At 34.2% G+C, this 17,692-nt stretch overlaps 1 pseudogene; it reads left to right on the forward strand.

Annotated features, from left to right (window-relative positions):
- The first annotated feature begins 6,576 nt into the window (after positions 1–6,576).
- LOC120163578 lies at positions 6,577–15,046 on the forward strand (annotated as a pseudogene).
- The last annotated feature ends 2,646 nt before the right edge of the window (positions 15,047–17,692 follow it).

The following is a 17,692-nucleotide window of genomic DNA, read 5'->3' on the forward strand; positions in this document are numbered from 1 at the left end:
CTCCTTGATATAGAAAAAGGACATTTTCATTCTTTCTTGCAAATCTCCAATCCTCATAGTCTGGTGTGTACATAACATCCCCGACTACAGCTCTTGTTCGAAAGGTTCTTTTCCATTGAAGAGATAAATCACGTTCTCTCTTCTTGTAATCGTCTCCATGTTATGTAATTTCATATTTACTCGAGCCGCTCGTAACTGGGACAAATTGGCGCATTCTATACTGTCTGAGAATAATTAACGGGGCATAGCTGACTCCTCCCCATAATCCCAGCAACGGGACATAGTTGAGATCTCCACATCTAAATAAAATATTGGTATATCCTAGCAAGGAACACACCAAGCGATGTCTCGATCCTGTAGATTACTGAAATCTAATATCCATCTTCTCTTTGGCAACCCCTCTGGCCACTCCTTGCTAAGAAATTCTTTCAAAGGCGAGTACATGGTGGAGAAGCGGTTATAAGACACTTTCTCTTCCTTCTAGAAATGACTATGAATCCAGACAGTGAGTAGTTGAGCGCAGCCTATAAATCAACCCCCTTCCAATCTATGACAATTATTTAAGGATCAGAAGGTCTCTGCCAAGACAACGGTGTCGGATTTATACCTCTCTCTAATCTATCAAAGAAATATGTAACATAAGCCTCCACGTGGAACAAGGTCTTTGGGAATATCACTAGACCATATATAGCCAGAGTAAAGTTGTATAATCTTTTATCTTTATTTATGTGCTAGAGTATCAACTTCTTGAGACAATGCCACGGAAAACATTCGCTTTCTCCCTTTCGTTGGATGTGCTCTACTATCTAATTTTCACCTCTACTAGTAATCTTCACAAGTTTACTTTTGAAGGATTGGACTTTCGGAGGTCTGGAATAAATTATATCCACCTGGAGGCTCTCAAAGTTGAATGAGTTGTATACTCTTCTATTGTTGGTATCAAATATTGTCTATTGAATGTGAAGCAACTGTAAATAGGATTCCAGAATCGGACTAGAGCTTTAAGCAACAGTTCATTTATCTTTACATAGAGGAGGTGGGCTATGTCACATATTTCTTCTGGAATTTTTCCTTAGTAGTTTCTCTCTATCTCTCCCAAATCTCTATCAGCTATTGTAGATCGTTATGCTTGAAATTGACATTGATATGTGTGGACATCTGCAATACATAATCTCCAAGCAAACTTTCTCCTTTTACTTTTTATGTTTCTTCAGGCCAAACTCGGACAGCTGGATTAGGTTCTTCATTGTTATGAAAACTCTTTTCCATGTTAATGATCGCTCTTCTACTCTGATGATTACTTGGTTAATCAACACATTTATTTTATTTATGATGATCATGCAATGTCAAACAATAAACAATCAAACATAGAAAATGTGTCAGTATAAAAGAATTCAAATATCAAGCAAATATTATTGACAGATAATTGCATCATCCTCCCACATGCTTTTCTACCCTTATTAGGTTAAATCCTACCCAAAACACGTTTTCTGCCCCCATGCTTTGTTCGAAAGTAAAACCTAACCACATGCTTTTCTAGTTCACATGCTTTATTTGGAAAATAAAATAATACGAGTAAAGAAAGAAAGTTTAGTGTCGTTTATCCTTTGTGTACACTTATTCGGATACCTAACAACTGACAGAGTTTTGGCTTGAATTTTATTGGGGTGGGTTACTAAAGCTCGTTATATGTGGTATTGGGTTCTAAGAAAAAGGTACTCGAATTGTCCATGTTGGTGCCCCTATAGGATGCCAAACCCTCAATCCTGGCCCATTACAAGCTCGTGCGGATCGAGTTCAATTCAAGAGGATACATTCCCTTATGTCCATGCGGAGAAACAATTTATCTCGAGTACACATAAGGTTTATGAACACCAAAGGTTACTTGCTAAAACCCATACGAAGAAACAAATTATCTCACGTAGGCTAAGCTTTCACCTCAACTTAAAAGGGACAAAGCTCGTAAGTGAGCTTATGGTATGTAAATGCACGTGTTGTGTGTGAGGAGAAACTCACAAACCTTTAAAACATGACCAAAAAACAACTCTTTCACAAGTTCCAAAAATTTGTTCAAATCTGAAAGCCAATAAAGTCAAAATCAATTAGTTGAAAGTAGAATAATGCATGATATGTTAAAACTAAAAATAAACAAAATGATCGTAAACTAAATACAATTTAAGTTTGTAATCCCCAAGAATAAAAACAATGTATAATCGTTTATGGCCTGACTCTCTAGGTCCTCAGTGGAGTCGCCAAGCTGTCATAACAACTCTCTCAAGGACACGTTAGGCTTTAAAAAATTAATTTGGGGAAGGCGATGAAATATAATTTTGAAAACAATTTGATTTTGGAGTCGCCACCAGCCTTTAAGTTAGGTAGGTTGGAAACCTTAAACATCATTTTAATGAGTTTAGAAAAATCATTAAAAGACGAAAAATGGTATGTGTTTTACCAAAAATTCATTTTTAAGAGTTCAAGAGTCGATTACGTGTGGGGAAGGGCGAGCACCCCCACAACGCCCAAATTTTGGTACCTAAACGATTATATGATGTTTAAATATTGGGAATTACAAACTCGAAAATATATTTAAATTACGATCCTTTTATTTATTTGAATTTATTAAAAGATGTCAATTTTCAAAAAAAACTAAAACAATGATGCTTTTGCCAATAAGGAAATAAAAATTTGACAACAAATGATAAATGTTGTGGGTACAAAAAATTAAATAGCCCAAAAATATTTTATAGAATAAGGCTACTTATTTAATCAAAAAAATTATAATTACTTTTACAAGAGAAAAATACATCATTTTGTACGAACAATCCTTGAAAATGCACTTCTTTTATAGTTAGGAGACTTTTTCATGGATTCCCTTCACAAAATGGTGTTCCTTTAATTTTATGGATGATATAGTTTAAAAAAGTATAATATTATATTAAATTATAGAAATGTTCAGATAAAGAATGCCCTTTTGTGTGAATAATCCTCGGGAATGCACTTTCTTCTTAGTTAGGAGACTTTACCATAGATTCCCCTCACAAAAAGACATTACTTCACATTTTCCACATATCAAAGATAAAATAAAATGAAATGAAATAAAAATAAAAATAAAATGAGGTGAAAAATAATCAAATATAAAACAAAAGAAGACTATCAAATATATAAAGAAAAACTTTTGTGTGAAAAATCTTCAAAAAGACACTTTCCCTTAAAGTTGGGAGATGTTTTCGTAGATTTCCCTCACAATAAAATTTCTTATTTACATATATAGAGGAAAATGATGATTTATATAGAAGTAATGTATAAAAATGCTCATAAATAAGGGATCAACATACAAGCTTTCTAAACCAACCACCAAGATTAAAAATACCATCCAAATAAGAGGGTAAATAAATAAGGCACTAAAATAAAATGAAGTATAAGTTAAGATGCCTAAATGCAAATACTGAAAATTAAGTGCTAGAAATGAAATGACTGAAATAAAATGTAGGAAAATTAAAGGGTAAAAAAATAAAGTACTAGAATTTAAAATGCTAGAAAATAAATAAAAATATATAAAAACAGAGATAAATTGCATAAATTTGAAAGTTAAAGGGTTGTTTTTAACCGTTTAACCCAAACCATAAATAATGCAAATCGTTCCCCGGGTTAGGTCACGCAAGGCCGTTGAATATTCGAATGTTAGAAAGTTAGTGGGTTAGTTTGTGCAATAAAAGAAGAGTTAGTAAATTAATAATAACAATAAAAATAAAAATTAGTATGTTAGTTTGAACAAATAAAATAAAAGGTTAGAATGTTAGTTCGAACGATAAAATAAAATAAATGTTAGAATGCTAGTAGGTTAGTGACTAAAAGAAAAGAAAAGAAAGTAAAAGGCATAAATCAATATAAATAAAACATGAAATATAACATGTTAGTGACCAAATTGGAAATAACAAAAATAAAGTGCCTAAAAAAAATAAAATAAAACGCATAGATTCAGTGACCAGAATGTAAAAACGTGACAATATTAGGGGGACTAAAACATGATTAGATGCGAAGATTTGGTGGTTGTTTTGTAAAAACATGGCAAAGGTTAGACGACTTCAACGTGATTTTACCATTTTTAGGCTTATATATACTATCTTTTTGGTAATTTTGGGTAAACATCCAACCCTAGCCCACTCAAAAATATTATCTTCTCCTCTTTTCTCTCTCACACTCTTGCCGGCCGAAACTCCAAGGCCCCAAAATATTCACCGACCACCGTAGATCGGTGGTCAAACCCTTACCGACAAAACCCCTCTTCTTCTACCTAAGCCCTAAACCAAAGCCTAAAAAAACCCAATAAACAATCCACCCCTCTTAAACCATACGACCGAGAACCCAAATCCCTCCATACGCCGCCGTAGATCGGCGACTCTTCGATTCTCGGCCACACCAACGGTGGCCGACCACACCCAAAACCAACTCAACTTTCTCCCCTTCCCAACTCCAAATAAGCCTAAAGACCAAAGAAAAGACCCTCTATGTGACTTAAAACACCTAAAGGCGGCGGCTTTGCCCTACTAAACGGAGGTAAAAGTTATTTCTTTGATTCTTTTTTTTATTATTTCATTTCGAAAAGTTGAGTAAAGAGGTGTAAAAAAGAAAATACCTTGCTGCTGTTGTGGATTTTTTTGAATCTGATATTTTTTTTGATGTTCTATTGATATATTCGAATGCTTCAAGGTGGTCTTTACACTGTTTTGATGGGTTTTTTATAACTCATTTGTTTACACGAAAATAGAAAGGAAGATAACTCTTTTCCTTACTTTTTGTGGCATGGCCGAGAGAGGAAAGAAGAGATTTGGGCAATCGGGTGCATGCATGAGGCTCGATTAGGTGATCGACGCGAATCTCATCGGGCGGTGACATCAGGCGACAGATGCACGTGGATTGGACTCGACAGATCCGACAGCTGGGATCTTCTAGAGGCGGCGGCTAACTCTAGGGTTTAGAAACCTAACTTTTTTTTCTTTTATCACGTGGGCCTCTGCCCATTGGGCCTTGAGTTTATTTTTGGGTCACTTATAGCCCGGGCAAATTATAGGGTCTACAAATGTCATATTCAAAAAATCTACAAAAGCATCTATCATAACAATCAAGCTCAAAGATACGGTAGAAAATTTTCAACTAATAAAAATCATGTGAAGGATCAACTCTTAATTACATAATGTATAATTAAACATACTTTCATGGGTCATTGATTTAGGAAATAAATGTTGTTTTTTCTTTTACAATGGGTTGATCAACTAATTGTGGTTGACATGAAGTCTTAAAAATTAAATTTTCATTTATGAATTAATAAGAACATTTCATTGCGTTGTGCAATATTAAATCTTACACATATTTTATCACCTAGTAACTTCTCATCCTAATCTCATACTATCACTTTACCTTGACCCTTTTATTTCATTGACTTGTGAATACTTTCTTAAAATAATTACGATAATAAAATATTATATTAATATGAATTAAATAAAATAATAATATTTTGATTAATTATATTTTAAAGTAAAAAGTTGAGAAAAATACTCTAACTTATATTTTTGTTGTTAAATACTTTACATAAAATGAAAATTTAAATTTTGATGATCAGAAATAAATCATATTAACCAGTTTATTTTTCTTCAATTAAACACTATAAAATAAAGGATTTTTTCCATTAAATGTTTTATGATAAGCAAACATACGCTAATATTTATAATAAAATACTGAGATTCCGGCCAAATCCATTGCTTAACATTGTAGGGGATAATTTTTTTTTTGGATAAATTTTATATTCAGTATTTAAACTATTAGTTTTGATTTATGTTAGTTTTTAAATTTTTAATTTTTTTAAAATTATACTTAAAATTTAATTTTTATTTTATTTTAGTACTCATTTAAAATTTAAAGTTAAATTTTTAAAATAATTAAAATTTTAAATATTAAAAAAAATTAAAACTGATAATTTATATATGCGTGTTAAATTTGTAACCCTTTGATTTTTTGGTGTGTCTGGGCCAAACACCAACACATTTAAAACCCTATTAATGTCTCTTTTTCTCTTATCCTCAAATCTTGAAACTCTCAAAAAGAACCCCGCATCGACAAATTCTCTTACGTAAACCAATAAGCAAATTACACGTAAATTTTAATTTAGTTATTAGAGTAACCTAAAAAAATTAAATAAATACTACAATCTTGTTTGATTGTAAACCAATCAATCCTTGGTTCTGTTATATATTCTCCTTTTCCACTCCCAGAAATCCTGTGTTCTTTTTCATCCGATCTATCTTGGTAAATTCACTTCAATCTATCTCTCCAAAATTTTAATCTATTTTGAAACACGTATTTGCCAATAACATGTTTTATTTTATTTTTTATTTACCATTTTCGATGAATTTTCTAGTCCATATTTTTTGTTTTATCCATATATGATATATTTATCCTGATGTACTTTCTTTTCTATAAGAAACGTGCTGTGTTTGACTATGTTAAAAGTTCTCTGTTTTTGTTTTGCGTGTTATTTCTGATTTAGGGTTTTAGCGCTACTCTTTTGAGGTTGGATTTGTAGTTTTGTTTGGTTATTTTATCTCAGTGAATCGGTTTGTTTTATAAAATATAGGAGGGGTTGTTGTTGATTTTTTTTAATGGCTCGATTGATTCTTCCGTGCAAAAGATCGTGTTTGGCAAGAACCAGCCTTTTGGGTTTGATCTCTTCTGCTCCTGTGATTATCCACTACTCATTTATCTTTTATGAATCTCTCTTTTTTTGGCTTTTATCGGTTTTGAGTTGTTTGTCATTGAAAGTCCGGTTTTGAATTCACTGAAAAGATTACATTGTATGATTCTGAAATGACACTGGATTGTTAGGAAAGACTTTTTTATTTTATGTTGTGGGATTCATTGACATATCAATTATCATTCACCCATATAAATTGTAGGGTTTTTTTTTCTCTTTTTGCTTACCAGAATTCAGTTTATTTTCTTGAATACGTATAAATGAATATCACTTGTACACAGTGCATAGTTTGAGTTTTGAAGGGTGATTAAGAAATGTCAAGTTTAGTAGGATGGAGTGTTTTGAGTGTTCATCTGTTGTTCGCTTTACTGCTTCAGGTTAAAAGGAGTGTTTGTTCAGTGAAGAATATCTCTTGGTGTAGGCATTTCTCTGCTCTAGAGGTTTGTGCATTTTGTTAGTTCTAATATAATGTTCTGGGTCCTTTTTTTGGAATAATGACTTTGTTTCAATCTTGCTATTACTCATTTATGGATTAAATTTTGTTGTTGTATGCATTTTTTAGGTGACCCCTAGAAGGAAGTACTTGTTTCCACATTCTTCACCTTATGTAAGTTGCCATGCTTTGCACCTAACTATTTTTTCTCTATTCCATTGACACATTCTTACATGTAGGGCTGTAAACTAACCGTGTTGAGCTCGAGTATTGCTGAGCTTGACTTGACTCGAAAAGTTTAAAACTGAGCTTGATTCGAACTTGAAATAAACAAATTGAAGCTCGGCTCAACTTAAATGCTTGTGAGCTTAAAATTTTTAAGCTTTGACTCGAAATCAAAAAATGAAGCTCGACTCGAGCTCGAAAAAACTTGAAAACATTCTTAGGCTTAGCTAGATTGAAGCTCAAGCATGAACATGAACCTTAAATCAGTGAAAGTTTTATTTTGTATCTTCTAAAACCAACAACATATAAATGTTAATATTATTAATAATTTAATTTAAAAATTAAAAGTTCAATATATTATTTTTTCGAGTCGGGTATCAAGTAACTCGCTTTGGCTCGTTAGGAACTCGAATCGAGCTCGAGTCAAGTCCATTCTGTTTGAGTATTGATCCAGCTTTGATCGAATTAATCTCGAGTAGCTCACGATCTGTCTTGTCTCATTTACAATCCTAAATACAGTAATACATGAATTCAGTTATCTTAGGCCTGCAGTTAACGTGGTATAGTCAGAAATTTTCATGGATGTTGCTGTCATCAAATATGACATTGTCTACTATGGTTACTTTTTTTTTCTTGGCTAAATAGTTTCAGAGGGAAAGGGAATCCAGCAGGAGGCTGCTTTGTTCAGTTGCAACAGAATCTTCACCCAAGCAAGTTAAAGAATCTGAAATGGATGCTCCTAAAGAAATCTTTCTGAAGGACTACAAGTCTCCTGCCTACTACTTTGATACGGTATATATTACAACTAATTATATTAAACTATGCTTTATCTTGGATTTTGAACTTTTTTATATGGATTTATGAAAAATTGCTTTCAGGTGGATTTGAAATTTTCATTGGGTGAAGAGAAAACTATTGTCACTTCCAAAATAACTGTTTTCCCCAGTGTTGAAGGTATTTGAACTGTTATTATTTTTTTAATACTTGAAAATTGTCATTATTAGATCATATCTTTGTTTTTGGCACTATTGATAAGAAATATGGTTCTCCTTGAGAATGCTGTGCCTGACTAAGTTTTATGTTGAAAAACACTTTTTATGATTATTCTCTATATTATACTAATCTATTTCGAATAACAGGTTCTTCTTCTCCATTGGTTCTGGATGGGGAAGATCTAAAACTTATTTCAATTAAGGTTGATGGCAAGGAGGGGGATTATCATTTAGACTCACGACATTTGACACTTCCATCACCACCACAAGGCAAATTTACTTTGCAAATTGATACTGAGATACAACCTCAGAAGAACACATCATTGGAGGTGAGGCATTATTATTATTTTGGTTGATATGTACGGTAATTTTACCCTATTAACCATGCTATACAATTTTCTCACTCAAGGGGCTTTACAAATCATCTGGAAATTTCTGTACACAATGTGAAGCAGAGGGTTTCAGAAAAATTACATTTTATCAGGTGAGATGTTGAAACATGTTTTGAATTTTATTATTTTCATTTTGTTGCATGAATCCATTTCACTCCCGATTGGCATGTTTACTTTGTGAACAGGACCGTCCTGATATAATGGCGAAATACACATGCCGTATTGAAGCTGATAAGTCATTGTATCCAGTATTATTATCCAATGGAAATCTCATAGAGCAAGGAGACCTTGAGGCAAGCTTCACATTTTATGGTAGTCTCCTTTGTTTAATGGGACTGTTGTTCATTGTTATTTTTCTGGATACATTGCAGGGTGGCAAGCATTATGCTGTATGGGAGGATCCCTTTAAGAAGCCATGTTATTTGTTTGCTTTGGTAGCTGGCCAATTAGAGAGCAGAGATGACATATTTGTTACTTGCTCTGGCCGAAAAGTGTCACTAAGGATATGGACCCCAGCACAAGATGTACCCAAGACTGCACATGCCATGTATTCTTTGAAAGCAGCTATGAAATGGGATGAAGATGTCATTCATTATATCCTTATGTTGCTTTTACGGTATCAAGATTAATTTATCTCTTTATTTAAAATCTTATTCTCTTATAGGTTTTTGGTCTTGAGTATGACCTCGATCTCTTCAATATTGTTGCTGTTCCTGATTTCATGTAAGATTCATTCTTGTTCTTTGCTTCTTTTTGTAGCTATATGCTCATATCTATCAATACTGATATGCTTTGTTCTTTTTTTATGTAGGGGAGCCATGGAAAACAAGAGTCTGAATGTATGTCTTCTAGCTTATCTGGTCAAAATTTGCAAAATATTTATGTTATTTTTATTCAAATATGTTTCTATTGCACGTTGTAGATTTTCAATTCAAAGGTTGTTTTGGCTTCTCCGGAAACTGCTTCAGATGCTGATTATGCTGCAATTTTGGGTGTTATTGGTCACGAGGTTCGTTGTGGATATAAAGTTTGAAAATGCCTTTTTACACATTTTATATATGGATCTGATTGTGACATGTCATAACGATATTATTCCTTGCTTTCATGCAGTATTTTCACAATTGGACTGGCAACAGGTTGGTTAGTTTCCCATTTTGGCTCGTTCTTTGTTGAAGCATTGCATCCTCTGATATTTTTGCTCCTGTTTTATGATTGACTTGTGGAGTTTTGATTTGTCATATACGTGCTATTGGTCATAAGAATGATGTGTAGATCTGTATATATCAATGATGTTTAAGCAGACTAGACCGCCAGTTGAACTGGGAACGGGTAGGTCAAGTGGTTCAATATTTATATAAAACCTCAAAAATATAAAGAACCAGTGAGAAACAGATAAAAACTGGAAATTGTTTAAACTTCAAAAAAAAAATCAAGAATGTTTTACAACTTTTCATCATTATTTTCTCTCTTCTAGCAAATCAGAACGAAAAAAAGATTTGTAGAAATAGTAACATCCAAATAGTAGAATAACAATTTGAGGAAATAGTAACAAAACCAAACGGTGACAGAACAAAATTGAGGAAATAATTTGTGAGTGCTCAAAAACAGAAGGAAATGATCCAAGAAAGGGAAAAGGAAAGTGACTCGTGGGTGTATTGTTGGTTTGAATGAACTTACATGTATAGGAAAAGTAGTACTAGTCTTCGAATTTAGAAGTTGGGAAAGAAAATGAAAGAAAACAAAGAACATTGAAAGAGTTATGATGGAAGACTGAAACTTTTCTATGTTTTTGAACTGAAAAGCTTGGTAAAGATGAAAAAATGTAACATAAGTTGAAATGTGGCAGAGTGACATGCCGAGACTGGTTTCAGCTTAGCTTGAAAGAGGGTCTCACATTTTTCCGTGATCAGGTATGACTCTTCAGTTGCCGAGGGTGATAATGTAGGCTCATTGCGACATAATTTGGTTTATGATTGTCAGTAATCATGGGTTGTTGGTAGGAATTTTCATCTGACATGGGAAGCCGTACAGTGAAGAGAATTACCAACGTTTCAAAACTTAGGAATTATCAATTCCCACAGGTTGTTAATGTTTCTTGCCTGACTAGATTGTGGCCTCACATCCAGTTATATGAGCAATAATGTTGCAACTACTGTGAAAACCTACATATATGTACTTCAATATGTGACCTACTTGAGTGCTGATTTTCCTTGACTGCCAATTGTTCAGGATGCTGGCCCCATGGCTCATCCAGTTAGGCCGCATTCTTATATTAAGGTATCAAAGTGTCTCCCTTGTTTATTGGCCTTCTCTTTTAAGTTTTCACATTCTTGTTAGCTCTCATAAGTTTTTGCTTCTAATTTATGTTAACTTTTGTTTCCTTGTTCCTTTGACAGATGGACAACTTCTACTCAGGCAAGCTCTTGTTATATTTAGTAGAATTTTTAATGTGTGCATGGATCCGTTTCCTCTTTACATTTAAATTTGATTTACTTTCTTAATGTTAATGTCTGTTTCTGTTGCTTGATCTCTACTGTGTATAAATTTGTTCTGGGGTTATCAACAACTACAGTGACGGTGAGGCCTAGCAACTTGCATCTGCATCTCTTTTCCTTTTTGTTTTACTGTTTTTATTTGACAAGGCATCTAATTTTTCCTAGTTTTTTTCTTGGTTCTTTTGTTTTTTTTTCACAGGTTTATGAAAAGGTTTGAATATCTTAACCAGATTCTCTCTTGTTTACAACTGTGTTTGCGGGCATGAGCTATATTGATGCATCAATGAATTTTCCTTATGATTCAACTTGCTAGGGAGCCGAAGTTGTCAGGATGTACAAAACACTCCTAGGAACTCAAGGGTTCCGAAAGGTAAACTTTTAAGCATGTTTATGAGTCTGAATTTTAAGTGTGTAAACATGTAAAGTTTCTTGTCGTGGACATATTTGTTGATGTGATTTGTTCATGTTCAGGGCATGGATCTTTACTTTAAAAGACATGATGGACAAGCAGTAACGTGTGAAGACTTTTTTGCCGCCATGCGAGATGCAAATGGTGCAGATTTTGCCAACTTCTTGCTCTGGTAAGAATCAGTCATCTCTCTCTCTCTCTAAAAGATACTGTGTCTGTTTGGTAGTTTTGATGGTTATGCTTTTGAAACACTCAGGTATTCACAAGCTGGGACTCCTGTAGTAAAATTTTCTTCATCCTACAATGCTGAGGCTCGTACTTTTTCTTTGAAGTTTAGGTATACAAACTTGGATTTTGTTGCAACTATGAGTATTGATTTTGGCCCAAAGAATTTGCTACTGACGTTTATGCTTGTTGTGGAATTTTCACAGCCAGGAGGTTCCCCCAACGCCTGGGCAACCTGTTAAAGAACCCATGTTCATTCCTCTGGATGTCGGTCTACTGGACTCAAGTGGAAAGGACATGCCTTTATCCTCTGTGTATCATGATGGGACATTGCAGTCTGTTGCAGGCGACAATCAGCCGGTCTTTAATACCGTTCTTCGTATAACTAAGGTCATTTGAAATTATCTCCTTCTCTCCATCTGTTGTTGTAAATGAGACGAGTCGAGGCTGAGCTAGACTGAACTTGAAAAGTTCAAAGTAGAACCCAAAATTGTCAAGCTCGAATCGAACCCAACATAAAAAATTGAAGCTCAACACGAGCTCGAAAAATCTGGAAACATTCTCAGACTTAGCTCTGTTCAAGCTCAAACCCGAACCTAAGTGCATGAAAACCTTGTTAATATTGTTAATAATTTAATTTAAAAAATTAAAATTTTAACATATTTTTTTTCAAGTTGCTCAAAAGCTTTTTAAGTTGGGTATCAAGTAGCTAACTATGGCTTGTAAAGAACTCAAGTCGAGTTCGAGCTCGAGCTGAGTCCATTGAAATCGAATATTTACCGAGCTTTGACCGATTCAAACTCAAATAGCTTGTGATCTGTCTCGTCTCGTTTACATCCCTATCCCCACCTTATATTGCTAAGAACCAGTGATCTTTTAGCTGTCTAAACTTCTTTTGGAAAGCAGAAGAATATGAGACTAGAATCAAACGATTTCTAAGTTGCCATATTGACACATAGGCGGTTACCGATTAGTAGCATGTCTGTTGCATATCTTTATTTATTTATGTTTCTGTTTTATGTTCTTTTGCTGTTGCTTAGCAGAAAGAAGAAGAATTTGTGTTTTGTGATATATTTGAACGGCCAATTCCATCACTACTGCGAGGTTATAGTGCACCTGTCCGTCTTGAATCTGATCTCTCTGACAGTGACTTATTTTTCCTTCTTGCACATGATTCGGACGAGTTCAATCGGTTTGTCTTTCTCGAACCATGTGTGCTTTAATCTAACAATGGAGGAACATATTAGATTTGTTCATTTGATATTCTTTTTTATTTAGCTGGGAAGCTGGACAGTTGTTGGCAAGGAAGCTCATGCTCAGCTTAGTTTCTGATTTTCAAAAAAACAAGTCGCTGACGCTGAATCCCAAATTTGTGCAAGGTCTCAAAAGCATACTTTGCGACAAAGGATTGGATAAGGTATGATGACAGTTCCCTTGCAAGAAAATATGAGATCATTATGTTATATTGGCCTTTCGTGTTTGAATGGAGATTGGATGTCTTGCAGTATGTAGAAACCAATGTACAGCTTATCTTTAACTGCCTTTTGTTATCAGGAATTCATTGCTAAAGCAATAACTCTCCCTGGTGAAGGGGAGATTATGGATATGATGGAAGTTGCTGATCCCGATGCTGTTCATGCCGTTCGAACCTTTATTAGGAAGGAACTTGCCTCACAATTGAAACCAGAGTTTCTAAGCACAGTATGCCATATGCATTCGACTTATACAAACAAATACTTATTACTTTTAGACTAGTGCTTGATTTGCAGTTGCACATGGACTTGATTTTCTTACCCTTTTGACACTTTTAACAGTTTCAGAACAATAGAAGCTCGGAAGAGTATACATTTAACCATCCTAATATGGCTCGACGTGCTCTCAAGAATACTGCTATTGGTTTGTATTCGATTTAATGTATATTAGCATAATTTTTGTCGAAATCCTTCAGTTGTTTTACATTTTTGTACTCGCAGCGTATCTTATATCTCTTGAAGATCCAGAGATAACAGAGCTTGCACTTCGTGAGTATAATACCGCAACAAATATGACAGACCAATTTGCAGCTTTGGCAGCCATTGCCCAGAATCCTGGTAAAACTCGAGACGATGTTTTGGCAGACTTCTATAGCAAGTGGCAGCATGATTACCTCGTAAATTTCCTACTCGACTTCCCTTTGTCCAGTGGAATGTAGTTTGAACTTTTCTCACGTTGGATAATTTCATTTTTAGCCTTTTGTAGGTTGTAAACAAATGGTTTGCCCTTCAAGCAATGTCTGACATTCCTGGCAATGTTGAGAATGTTCGCAATCTCTTGAATCATCCAGCATTGACCTGCGTAATCAAAACAAGGTGATTGATAACATAAACATAGAAGATGACTTTTCTCTTCAACTTAAATTCAAGCACTTCAATGAATGTGGTTTTTGTTCTTAATATTAGGTATACTCGCTCATTGGAGGATTTCGTGGATCTCCTGTGAATTTCCATGCCAAGGATGGGTCTGGTTACAAGTTTTTGGGTGAAATAGTTTTACAACTGGACAAAATAAATCCTCAGGTTCGTTAACATTCCGACTCTTGCCTCCTTTTGTGCTTTACGTTGAAAAACGAAAGATTATATTTCGTGGCGGCATACATGGTTTCTTCTGCTGTTTCTTTGGTAACACCATTTACCGTCCGTTCTGTTGTAGGTGGCCTCAGGCACGGTGTCAGCCTTCTCAAGATGGAAGCGTTTCGATGAAAACAGGCAAAAGCTAGCGAAGGTAAGTGAGCTCATAGCTGTCATGTCCATATAATTGTGTATACAGTTGCAAGCGAAGTTGTGATTGACCGTGAAAATTCGTTCTCTAAGGTGATAGTGGAAATGCAGGGGTGAAGGATATTAAAATTGATTTATATACATGGTTGCTGTGGTGTGGGATTATAATGCTGAAAATCGTGAATGGTAATTGTTTTTGCAGCAACAACTGGAGATGATCATGTCTGCCAATGGATTATCAGAGAACGTATTCGAGATTGCCTCTAAGAGCTTAGCTTAGCTTAGCTGTTTCAAATGGATCAAATAACTCTTGCCGTTGAGTTATAGACAAACAAAATAAATTAATAAAGTGGTTTTAATGCTCTTAATTATTGGTATAGTCACCGAGTGCTATGCCAGGAGTTGTTTTCTTATTCAGTGTGTTCGGAACAGATGAAATAGGAACTGCCATATGTATTTTATATTGAATAATGTTGGACTTGGATTAAAGTGTTACTTGCTTTTGTTGCATCAACTTTGAATTCTAACCTAATCTTTATCTGATTAAAATTGATTTTATCCAACAAGATTTGATCATTAGGAAGATGAATGTGCTCAATTCAAACCTCCAACTATTCAAAATGGAATTAGTTTGGAAAAGTAATTTGAGATGTCTCAATTTATCTGCCCGAATTTGACATTAGAATAAATTTTGTGGTAAAATACACTAGATATCAATAAACTTTAAGCGCCGATTCATTTATACCACCAAAATTTTTATTTTGACAAATTTATCATTAACGTTTATTTTTATGTTCAATTATGTTATTATGTCATTATTGATTTAATGGTAGATGCTTGTCTTGACGTTGTTGCCTCACAAAATAAAATGGTTTTGGTGCGGTTATTTTAGTGCTCAAAACAATCAAAATGATGTCGTGGAAATAGAACTTAAAGCTTAACCATTAATCTAACTTAATTTTTCGTTTAATTTTTTTAAAATTTCTAAAAATTTAAAATTTCAATTAAAATTAATTCTAAAATTTTAAATAACCTAATGAATAAACCAAAAAAATTTAATTATATTTTTCTTTACTCCCATCTTCATCTGCATACCCAAACAGAAAGTTGGAAGATAAGTCTAAAAGGGTAAGGGAGGAAAAAGACAGAGTGGACCTCTCAAAGAGAGTTGTAAGTGCAAGAACAATGACTCGACCTACTTGGCACACGATACCATCCAGTCACTATCCTTGCTACCGCTAGCCATTTGATAATCATCCAGTGGTTGATATAATTTGGTTTAATGATGCCTAAAAGGAAGTCTCACCTCAACAATATTTCGTAGACAGAACAATCGAGATGATAACAATAACGCCCTAAATTCTGGGTTAGGAATTTCGAGAATTGAGAGGGCCCTAGGTAAACCCATTAGCCTTATACGGAGACTTGGACTAAGTGAGCTTTGATGTGGGCTTGGTTTGGGCCCATTGAATGATAAAAAGGGGTATTTTTAAGTGATCAAGTTAGGAGGATCAAAGGGAATTTACCCACAAACTTTCCCAAAGGTTGAATCCTTTTAATGATGTCAGCTGGGGGGAAGGGGGGAGGGGATCTTGATATCTCATTTTTCCCAACCATTTTGTCATCTTCACCTATGCAAACTCCCTTGTTCCCTAGCATCTCTAATGCAAGGTGAGAGCTTTATTCCATTCTAGACCTTACTCAACAACCTTAGCATCTCTCTTCTTCCAGATCTCATTCAAGCTCCCTTTTGTAGGTTTTGGTCGTTGTGGCCATGGAGAAGAGTTTAGTTGGGGTTTTTAAGAAACCTTAGCTATTCAGTTCATTTCTGATGGATTTTAGGCCTATGAGGTCTTCTTAACTTCATTCTTAACCTTGAAATCAAGCTAGTAACTCAAGTGTTTGATTCTTGTCTAGTGAAAGAAGTTGGAAAAAGCTCCAAGAATAAAGGGAAGGAAAAGTTGACTCTTGGTCGAGCTTTGAGCATTTCCAGCAGCTTAATAGTCCATGTAACACACTTGTAACTCAACTCTACCATATGTATATCATTAGGTGTGTTTGGTAGCTTGCATGAGATATGAAACATAAAAGAACATTCATGATAGATTTCACTATTTATTGTTTGTCAGCATGTTTATGGGGAACTATTATGACCCCTCTTAACATACATAAAACTTTAATAATGTTTGGGAACGTTCATAGGGCTTTTAGGTGGAATGAGGAATCATTTTGTGCCCAAATAGGGTATTTCTAGGTTTGAGTATCAGTATTGGAAGAACAATAAAGATACCGTTCGTCAGATAGCCTAAAAACAAAGAGATTTTAGACTAGTAGTATCAATACGTGTTCATCGGGTATCGATACTGTATGTAGAGTATCGATACACAGGGGTGAAGTATCGATACCATGTATAGATCACAGATTCCAATAGTCATTTTTGATATCGATACTCATGGGAGTATCGATACTAAGGGAAGAGTATCGATGCCCTCAATAGGGGTATCGATATTGAGATATTTTTCAAAACATTGAAGCTAATTTTTGTACTGATACTTCAAATATTAATGATACCCTAGTTCAAAAGTATCGATACTCAGGGGACAATATTGATATCGAAGGAATCAATATCAGTACCAGCGTACAATTTTGGATAAAGAATCCAAATGGTTAAGGGGTTAGACTTGAGGGGTCCAATAACACCAAAATGTCATCAAATAAAACTACAAGTGAGAACAATAATAAAGTAGTACAACTAGGAACAATAACAACTAGGATAACATAAAACCATCCTTTTTTTGTGAGTTATCTAATCCAACTTACAAAATTTGTTTTGAACATAATTTGTTATCCTCTTTTCTAACCTATTATCAGTCAACAATTCATATCTTATAGTACCCAATTCGAAATCAGTATTCGTTTGTTTTAAACAAAACTAGAATAATATATGAATCCAACAATTTAAAAATTATCTTCTAATAATTTCTATAGAATTTATGGTGATTTTTCAAAGTTACTGT

The sequence above is a fragment of the Hibiscus syriacus genome, unplaced genomic scaffold, assembly GCF_006381635.1.
Source record: "Hibiscus syriacus cultivar Baekdansim isolate YM2019G1 unplaced genomic scaffold, ASM638163v2 tig00111463_pilon, whole genome shotgun sequence".
Taxonomy (NCBI): domain Eukaryota; kingdom Viridiplantae; phylum Streptophyta; class Magnoliopsida; order Malvales; family Malvaceae; genus Hibiscus; species Hibiscus syriacus.